General features: G+C 38.0%; 1 pseudogene; it reads right to left on the bottom strand.

Annotated features, from left to right (window-relative positions):
- Positions 1–8,047: 8,047 nt before the first annotated feature.
- On the bottom strand, positions 8,048–9,617 carry LOC141676547 (CENP-B homolog protein 2-like; annotated as a pseudogene).
- Between the last annotated feature and the right edge of the window lie 277 nt (positions 9,618–9,894).

The raw sequence follows: 9,894 nt of genomic DNA on the forward strand, positions 1-9,894 counted from the left end.
TTGATAATATATATGCCTTAGCATTTTCCTCCCTTGGAATGTGCTCAACATGGCATTCATCGAATTGGGTCATCACAACCCTTACTAGGCGGACATACTTAGCCATCGTATCTTCCCTTGCCTCAAACTCTCCCTTTACATGGGATATAACAAGCTTCGAATCTCCACGGACTTTTAAGTTCTTGACTCTAAGTGTCCTTGCTAGGCTGAGGCCAGCTATCAGAGCTTCATATTCTGCCTCATTGTTCATGGTCGGGAAGTCTAACTTCATGGCATACTCAATTAAGAACCCATCAAGGCTTTGTAAAACCAAACCTACTCCACTTGAGTTTGTTTTTGATGCTCCATCAAAATAGAGAACCCAATATTCTTTCTCTTTGAGTTTGTTTTTGATGCTCCATCAAAATAGAGAACCCAATATTCTTTCTCCTTATCATCCTTTTCTTTGTCCCCCTTATCAACTTCCTTGTCTTGAGGTATGGTATCTTCCTGCCCCCCGACTTCTTGGTTGGGTATGGTACATTCCACCACGAAGTCAGCTAATTCCTGGGCTTTTATTGCCGTTCGTGGCTTATACTTGATGTCGAATTCTCCCAGCTCTATTACCCACTTGATCAACCTCCCACTAGCCTTGGGACTATGAATGATATTTCTCAGGGGCTGACTTGTTAGCACCTCAATTTGATGAGCCTTAAAGTAAGGGCGTAACTTTCTTGAAGCCATTACCAAGGATAGAGCAAATTTCTCAATAGTTGAATAATTTAACTCAGCACCATGCAGAATTTTGCTAACATAGTATACGGGTTTCTGGATTTTCAGTTCCTCCTTAACCAATATAGCGCTCAAGGCACTCTCTGAAATGGCTAAGTACAAGTATAAAACTTCATTCAAAGCTAGCTTGGCCAACAACGGAGCCTGGGCCATGTATTTATTTAATTCCTCGAATGCCTTCTGGTTTTCCTCATTCCATACAGAGTCCTTAATGTTCTTTAATGACTTGAAGAACGACAAACACTTGTCTCCTGACTTGGAGATGAATCGTCCCAGCGCAGCAACCCTTCCTGTGAGCTTCTGAACATCCTTGATAGTTTTTGGTGGCTCCATGTCCAGGATTGCCTTTATTTTATCGGGGTTGGCCTCGATCCCTCTCTTGGAGACCATCAATCCCATAAAATTTCCAGATCCTACTCCGAAAGTACACTTCGTAGGTGGCTCCTGTATTCTTAAGACCAAATGCCATAACAAGATAACAATAAATACCAAAGTCAGTGATGAATGATACCTTTGGAATGTCATCCTTGTGCATCTTAATCTGATTGTATCCACTAAATCCATCCATGAAGCTCAACATCTCATGCCCAGCAGTGGCATCTATCAAAGTATCAATCCCTGACAACGGAAAACAGTCCTTAGGGTATGCATCATTCAGATCAGTGAAGTCTATACATATCCTCCATTTTCCATTGGCCTTTTTCACCATTACAGGGTTTGCTAACCATTCGGGAAACTGTATCTCCTCAATAAAACCAGCCTCTAAGAGCTTCTCAACCTCCTGTTTTATAGCTTCTTGTCTTTCCAGGGCAAAGTTTCTTTTCTTTTGCTTCACCGTCTTCCGATTTGGGTCCAAATTTAACTTGTGAGTAATTAGTTCTAGGTCTATGCCTAGCATATCAGCTGCTGACCATGCAAACACATCACTATTTTCTTGCAAAAATCACACCAACTTCCCTCTAAGGGGCTCCTCGAGTGTGGCTCCAATAAAATTCACCCTCTCAGGATTCTCGGGGGCTAAAGAAATCGAAACCAAGTCTTCTGCTGGCTTTCCTCTTTTCTCATCATTCTCTCGGATATCCATATCTTCAATAGGAAGAACCTGCCCTCCAACTCCATCTGCCCTCAAAGAGGCTACATAACAGCTTCTAGCCATTTTTTGATCTCCTCTCTCTTCTCCAATCCCATTCTGGGTGGGAAACTTCATAACTGAATGGTAGGAAGAAGGGACTGCCTTGAAGGCATGTATCCCTATTCTCCCCATGATAGCATTATAAGTTGAACTAGCCTTTACCACCACAAAGTCCAACATCCGTGTTGCTTGCCTTGGTTCCTCACCTATGGTGGTTGGCAACTTGATTATCCCTTCCATGGGGCACTCTACTCCCGCAAATTCATATATCGGCATGTCGGTTGGGGTCAGTTGGGAGTCATTATATCCCATCCTTAGAAATGCTTCATGGAGCAAGATATCCACTGAAGCACCATTATCCACAAGGACTCTCTTGACCGGGCTATCTCCTATTATCGCTGTTATGACCAGCGGGTCATTATGAGGAAATTTCACACCCTCTAGGTCAGAATCATCAAAAGCCAATGTCACTTCTGTCCTGGCCCTCTTCGGGGATTCTCCAACAATATGCATAACCTCCCTAGTGTATGCTTTTCTCGAGTTCCTGGATAATCCAGCAGCAGTTGGTCCTCCAAATATTGTGTTTATCACAGGCCCTCGAGGTCGCGACCCTCCAAAAATTGCGTTTATAACTGGTCCTTTTGGCTGGGGATTCTGCCCCTGATCATCTTGGTCCCTCCTACGATCTTCAAAGTTCTTTCTTCCATTGTTATTCCTATCCCCTCCTTCTCCAGTGTATTTGTTCAATCTTCCTTTTCGAATGAGGAACTCAATTTCATCTTTCAGCTGTCTACACTCATCGGTGTCATGACCAACATCTTTGTGAAATCTGCAATACTTGCTCTTATCTAGCTTGGCAGGATCAGCCTTCAAGGGCTTAGGCCAACGAATATCTCGTACTTTCCCGATTTCCATCAAGATCTGGCTTCTAGGAGCGTTCGGCTTAACGTATTCAGTGAACTTTTGCCCAGGTCCTCCCTTCTTGGGGGTTGAATCAGGGTTTTGCTCAGTTCTAAGATACCTGTCCTTAGCGATATATTCCAGGTCAGTTTTCCGCTTCTTGCCTCCAGTGGGCTCATTATTCACTACGGTCTTCCTCATGCTCTCTTCCACCTTGATGTACTCCCCTGCCCTATCCTGGAGCTGCAACATGCTTTCAGGGGGGCGTTTGGCCAAGGACATCTTGAAAAACTCATCCCTAGTTCCTTGTTGCAGTGCTATCATTGCGACCTTGTCATCAAGGTCCGGGACTTTTAAAGCTTTCTTCGTAAAACGATTCAAGTAGTCTCTTAAGGATTCCTTTGCTCCCTACACAATGCTCATGTGGGATGCTGAACTTTTCTCATGCACTCTCCCACTATGAACTGTTTAATGAAAGCCTGACTTAATTCTCTGAACGACCCAATAGAGTTTGGGGGCAAACGACTATAATACCTTTGAGCCATACCCGGCAGGGTTTGAGGAAAGGCCCGACACTTAATAGCATCATTCACGGGCTGCAACAGCAGTGCATTAGAGAATGTCCTAACATGATTAACGGGATCTCCCGTACCATCATAAGCTTTGATGGTTGGCATCTTGAACTTCCTTGAGATATGGGCATTCATTATTTCTTCAGTGAAGGGCGGAGTAGGATCATCAGGATCTCCAAGGGGGAGAAGATTGTTTGGATCAGCCCTTGGGACAACAACCCTTCTCTGTGTTGGACCATCCAGGTCTATGATAGGAGGAGGATTTCTCCTCCTAAGAGGTATTGGGGGTCTGGTGGTCTAGTGTGCCTCTAAGTCACGCTTCAGCCTCTGAATCTCAGCCTCGTGAGCCCTGATCCTTTCCTGCACTTCTTGGGGATTCATCCCTTGGGTGCTTTGAAGACGTTGGCTACCATCAGCCATCGGCTTTTTTCCAGCACGTCTCTTTCTTGGGGCTACTTCATCATCCGAAGATTCGGAGTCTCTCTCAGTGTAAGGACCAGAAAATTCCTGATCCTCAGGGATAGGAGCCAAACCTCGTATGTATGGGGGCGATCGCCCTCGTGCTTCACTCCGTGCAGCATGTCCACTTCCTCCAACCTCGGGGTAAAGGGGAATCCCATAAGGGGGGAAGACGGTACAAATTACCGTTTAACCCCCTGATTTATCCAAAAGCTTGTTTTTATCCCTGAAGTTTTAAAAGTTTGCGAAATAGGATTTATGTTTTAAAATTTTACAAAAATAGGATTTTTGCTTTATATATTTTTAAAACTAGTATTTTCTTTTTATATTATTTTCAGAAAATTGTTTTTAAATATTTAAAATTCCAAAAATCAATATTTTTAATTCTGAAAATTATTTTTAATTCAAAAAAAATAAATCTAAATTATTTAATTAATTAATTTAGTTGATAATTAATTATTTATTATTCAATTAATTTAATTAATAATTGATTAATTGATTTAATTAGTTATTAATTAAATTTTAATTAATTCTTTAATTAGATTTAATTATTTCTTTTGATTTAAAATTTTGAAAAATTGTTTCGAACTTTAAAATGTTATTTTAAATTATTTTTAAGGCTCCATAATTATTATTAAATGATTTTAAAGTCAGATTCGGGTGTTCGAACCTTGTTATTTAATTATTAAATTGTTATGGATTAAAAACTAAGATATATAATTGCTGTATTTATTACTAAGGAACGTGAGCTTCGAGGCTCGATTTGACTGCTCTTGTGTCTCGTGACTCGATCTGCCTTAACAAGATGCCTACATACCTTGCTGATTGCCAAGGATCAAGTCGAAAAATGTAGTTCTTATCAGTGGGGTGAGGCCCCTTATATAGATGTTGGGAGTCCTTGAATTTGACTTGGTATAGGAGACTTGGTGGTCAAGTCTCTGAATTAGAATGGACTTTGGAGTCCTAGGAAGTAGGAAGCTGATCCCTTATCCCATAAGGTTCCTTGGAAGCCAATCTACAAGGATTTATATTTCCATCAGGACTTATCTTAATAGCTGTTTTTCTCCCTTATTAATTAATTACGAAATTAATTAATATTCAGGGTTTTGGGCCTTCTTTGTTCGATCAGGCCTGATCTGGTCCATCAGGCCTGATCAATGTGTTGACCTTTTTGGTCTGAATGTCATACATCTTCTTATTGGGCCTTGTAGCCCAAATTATGTGTAATTAATGCAATATTAAATGTGTAATCAGGATTTATTTATTCCCTATCTTAAATAATTCGTTGACCCATTTTAATTCCAAAAAATGTTCAAAAATTCGTACTAAATACCCGGAAAATCATTTTAACCCCGAATCTTCTTTAAAAAATTATTTTGATCGGATATCTTACGTGCGATGTGCTATATGTGATGTGATTGATGTGTAAACAGCTTATGTGTATACTATTTGACGGTTTATATCGTAACTTTCAATCCGTAAGTCGGATTTGGGTGAAACAAAGGGTAGATAGAAGCTTGTAACGAATTGATTGAGATGAGAATAAGTATTGTTAAATAAATATGATATCTAACATAGGAAGCGAGAGGTAGAAAGGGAAAACAAGTGGTCAGGGAGTAAGGATCAATAGACGAGTATAAGTAAAGGGAAAGCGGATTGAGTTAAGGAAAGTATTCTCAAACCTTCTTATGATATATTACAAGTATCCCTGAACATTCTTGTGATATATATTCTGAATAGTTCTATTTTATATTGCAAGTTCTTTGAAATGCTTAACCCTAAACCCTGATTCTTCTTATTGATCTTTGAGCTGTAAGCTTTATTCTTTGTAAACCATTGATTGTTGAATTCTCAGATACAAACCACATATATACGATAATACTCCGTAAATACATATATACCACATACAGATCCCTGAAATGGAATTGCTTAACATACGAACCTTTATACCTGGTATAACAGAAGACCAATCCTTGTAACCATTAAACCTTTGCTCTTCTAATTTCTGATTCCTTCCCTGACTGGAAGCCAATCTTTATATTTACCTTGTTATACTTTCCTGGTATTAAGAATCACCCTATACTTCAAGATAAATATTGTTTATGATTCAGCTTATTAATTTATATTGTTTATCATGTTGATATTATAGAATTAGATTGTTTTTAAATATGGACCAGATTTGTGGTCAGACCAGATTCGTGGTCATGATAGGCCAACGTGTGCCTTGGATCCGGTATAAAGAGCAGAGTTGTGAGCCTTGCTCGGGGTTAGTGCATGACTAATCAGCAACCTAACCTTGGTTTTTAAAATAAAAAGTGAATATCCAATTCTAATCACTGCTTATCAAGAAACTTAATTCCTTATATCATTTCAATTGATCATTGTTTAACCTCAGTATTGTCACTGTGACTTGCTGAGCTAGTTAGCTCACTCTTGCAAATCTGTTTATGTTCTTTTCCAGTTAAAAAGGAAACTGGTGGTAGCGAGGATCCCTAGACAAGTGTGCGAGCTAGGTTTCCAGGTTGAAATGGAATAAGCTAGCAGAGGATGTTTGTCTTAGTTTGAGTTGAAAGTTGTAAGACTGTTTTATTTTTAGTTGGAAGATAAATGAATTAGGATTTGATACGTTTGTAATACAAATAAGGTTGTGGCTTGTGGACATACGTTAACCTGTTGTGATTCATGGTTATGGTAAGTAGGGCGATTGCATATATTATTTTCTTAAACAGGTTTATATAATGGGGGTGTGTGTTTGTTGTGAACCCCAAACTTTTGACCCGGGTTTGGAGGGCGTCACAGGTTTTGGTATCAAAGCCACAGGTTAAAAGTCACTGCCATAAGCCTAGATCATCGGGAATGGGTAGAGGGTTAGGATTAGGATTAACAAAAAAAAGATAGGACATTAAGAGGTTGAGTGTGACTGTATGGTAGGTTTTGGTATGATTCGTGTTGAGATTTGAGATTCTTATCTAGCAGCGTAATTTTCAAATAGCAGCGATGGCAGATTCCTTTATCCCGATTCCATCTGATCATTCAAACCTTTAATTTGAGGACCGTCATTTGATCCATGCCCTGCTCTTCCACTAGTGTCAGCCATATTACCTCCTATTGTGACGACTACACCACTGCGAACTATTTCACCTCCTGGTGTGAGACCACTTATTCGATGACTCTATCGGACATTCAGTTATGGGTGCATCTTTCCAATTTACTCCACACCCGGTTCCATACCATAAGTATGAGGCACTTCATTTAAAGCGATAGGCCATGTTGGCTCAGATTTAGGAACTACAATATATTATAAGGACTACAGATGTTGAGAGGAGTGCGAGGGAGCTTCGGGATGAGATTCATGTGACACGAAGAATACTTGAGGCTAGACTTCATGGAGCTACTTGTGAGTATGTGGTCCCAGATGCTCTTATGGGATGGGCCAGAGAGGTGTTAGAGGATCTTGCGAGGCTTGGTGGACCAGAGTTTCCCTGAAGCTAGGTGACAGAGATGTTGTGACAGTTGTTATATGTATGTTAGAGTGTGCATCAGACTTTTGGTTGGTATATATATAGACCAGAATTTCTAACTAGTGGATAGGCCTGATGTACCTTTTGCCTTTGATGAAATGTTCTCACGCTTATACTACCAACTTTGATATATATATATATATATATCAGTACCATTTCTTTTCCAGCATTGTTATTACTGTACCTATTTTATCTTACTTGACGCACTAATTATAAACTCTTATAATAACATGTACCCTTTTCCCTTAACTGTTTACATTCTATAAAGAAGCATGCAATTTACTCATGCAATTTACTTAGTTCAATAATTGAAAATGTTTTTTAAAAGAGATATTTCTGTTTTACCAAAAACTTTTCACAAAAAGGATTTGATTCAAAGGCTAAATAAGTTGTTTGATTCTTTACAAAAAATGCCTCACAAATCCTATCAAGTCTAACTCCATGCTGCTTCATTACTCTATTCCATCATCTTTGAAAATCTTCATACAGTAAAACCTCTGTAAATTAATACTCGATTAATTAATAATCTCTCTAAATTAATAATTTTGTCTGGTCCCGACTTGGGCCAGTTCAAAAAATGATCAATTTCGATAAGATAATAAGAGAATAATTTTTTTGAAAACCCTGTATAAAAATATGGTCCCAATAAAACTATAAATTAATAATTCCATTATATTCATAAAAATATAGCTATTACATCTTTGTAAAATATGATTCAATTGTAGTTTGCTTTTTCATATAATTTAAATCAACATGAAGCTCATCCCTAATCTTCCTTATTGCATCCAAAAGCTCGGGTGTGGTGCTTTCATGTTGCATCAAAAAGTTATTAAGCATTTTTGATGCCTTGAGTGCTTCTTTACGTGTAACCGGCTCCAACGGTGTTGTATCGTCTTCAAGATCATCTTCAACACTATTTTCAAGGATGGTGTTTGCAATCTCTTCTATACTCTGGACCTCGGAACATGATTCATTTTCACCCGGATAATCTAAGAAGTTATTAACATCCATTTTATTACGATAACCTAGATCCTTAATCATCACCTCAAGTTCATGAATGTATTCTTCCGGAGTTGTATGTTCATTTAAATTGCTCGAAACTTCATCTATGGAACGAATTTTGCAATGTTGAAAGCACCTTGCTATTGACTCTTGTTTTACATTTGTCATCCACGTCACGACTGCATAATTGATAGCATCCAAAACATTAATCTTTCCTGGATCAGATTGTCCCAACTCATAACCTTCTAATAACCCATGATAAAATCTCCTGCGATAGTGCATCTTGAAAGCTCTTATAATTCCTGCATCACAAGGTTGGATTTTTGATGTCATGTTAGGTGGCAAGAAGTACAACTCAACATTTTGTAGTCCTTCAATATTTTTTGGATGTGGTGGACAGTTATCTACCACAAACAAAATTCTTCTGCCTTGTATTTGGCTATCAAACCAACGAATGTATTCATCAAAAAGTACACTAGTCATCCAAGCTCTTTTGTTTGCACGATAATGATAATTCAAGCTGCCCATGTTAACATTCTTGAAGCACCGTGGCTTTGCATACTTTCCAATAATCCATAAAGGAATTTTTTCAGAGCCATCTTCATTGCAACATATAACAACCGTGAGCCTTTCTTTGTCTTGTTTTCTTCCTTCAAGTTGTTTCGTAGCAAGAGAGTGATCAGCTTGTAACCTGTAAAACAAACCAGTTTCGTCCATGTTAAAAACATCTTTCATAGGGAACTGGTTTATTTTTTCCCTTATGGACTCCAGTTTCTTCTCCATGTCATGTACATCAACAGAACCACTTTCTCCAAAGCGACGAAATGACTTAATACCATGTCTTAACTTGAATTTCTCAAGCCAACCTTGAGAAAAAGTGTGCTCCTGATCTTGTTGAGGGTATAAAATTTTCATGGTCTCTTTTACCTTCTCTAAAATTAGCTCTCCTGTCATATTAACACGATCTTGGTACTGGAGAAATCATTCATAGAGAACCTTCTCCATATCTGGATATTTTGCTGGTTTATGTCGCTTAATATCTTTTCTTTTCTCCAAGTAATTAGCTGCAAGATAGTCTGCTGACCTTTTCAGTGTATTTGATATTGTACCTTGACTAACTTTTAGATAAAACTTATTCTCGAGCCACAACTGGAGATCTTTTTGAGTGCATGATGAATTTTCTCTTTTATATTCACATAATGCTTTTCTTGCTTCATCCGTCATTGTTGATTTTGTGACACCTTTTAGATGAGAAGCCATTGTTTTGTTTGTATAATTTTTCCCCCAATCTAGTATATACAGTATATATAATATATTTTATGACTACACATACATTGAATACTTTCTATGTAAAATACAATGAATTAAATTAATTCATGTACTTTGAATTTTCCTAATATACATTGAATATTTTCTATGTAAAATACAATGAATTTAACTTATACACTACATGGACTTTGAATCTAATATATTGTACATTACATTGACTTTCTAAATTTATATACATTGAATTAATTGAATTAAGTATAAAATATAA

This window comes from Apium graveolens, chromosome 8 (genome assembly GCF_009905375.1).
Source record: "Apium graveolens cultivar Ventura chromosome 8, ASM990537v1, whole genome shotgun sequence".
Lineage (NCBI taxonomy): Eukaryota > Viridiplantae > Streptophyta > Magnoliopsida > Apiales > Apiaceae > Apium > Apium graveolens.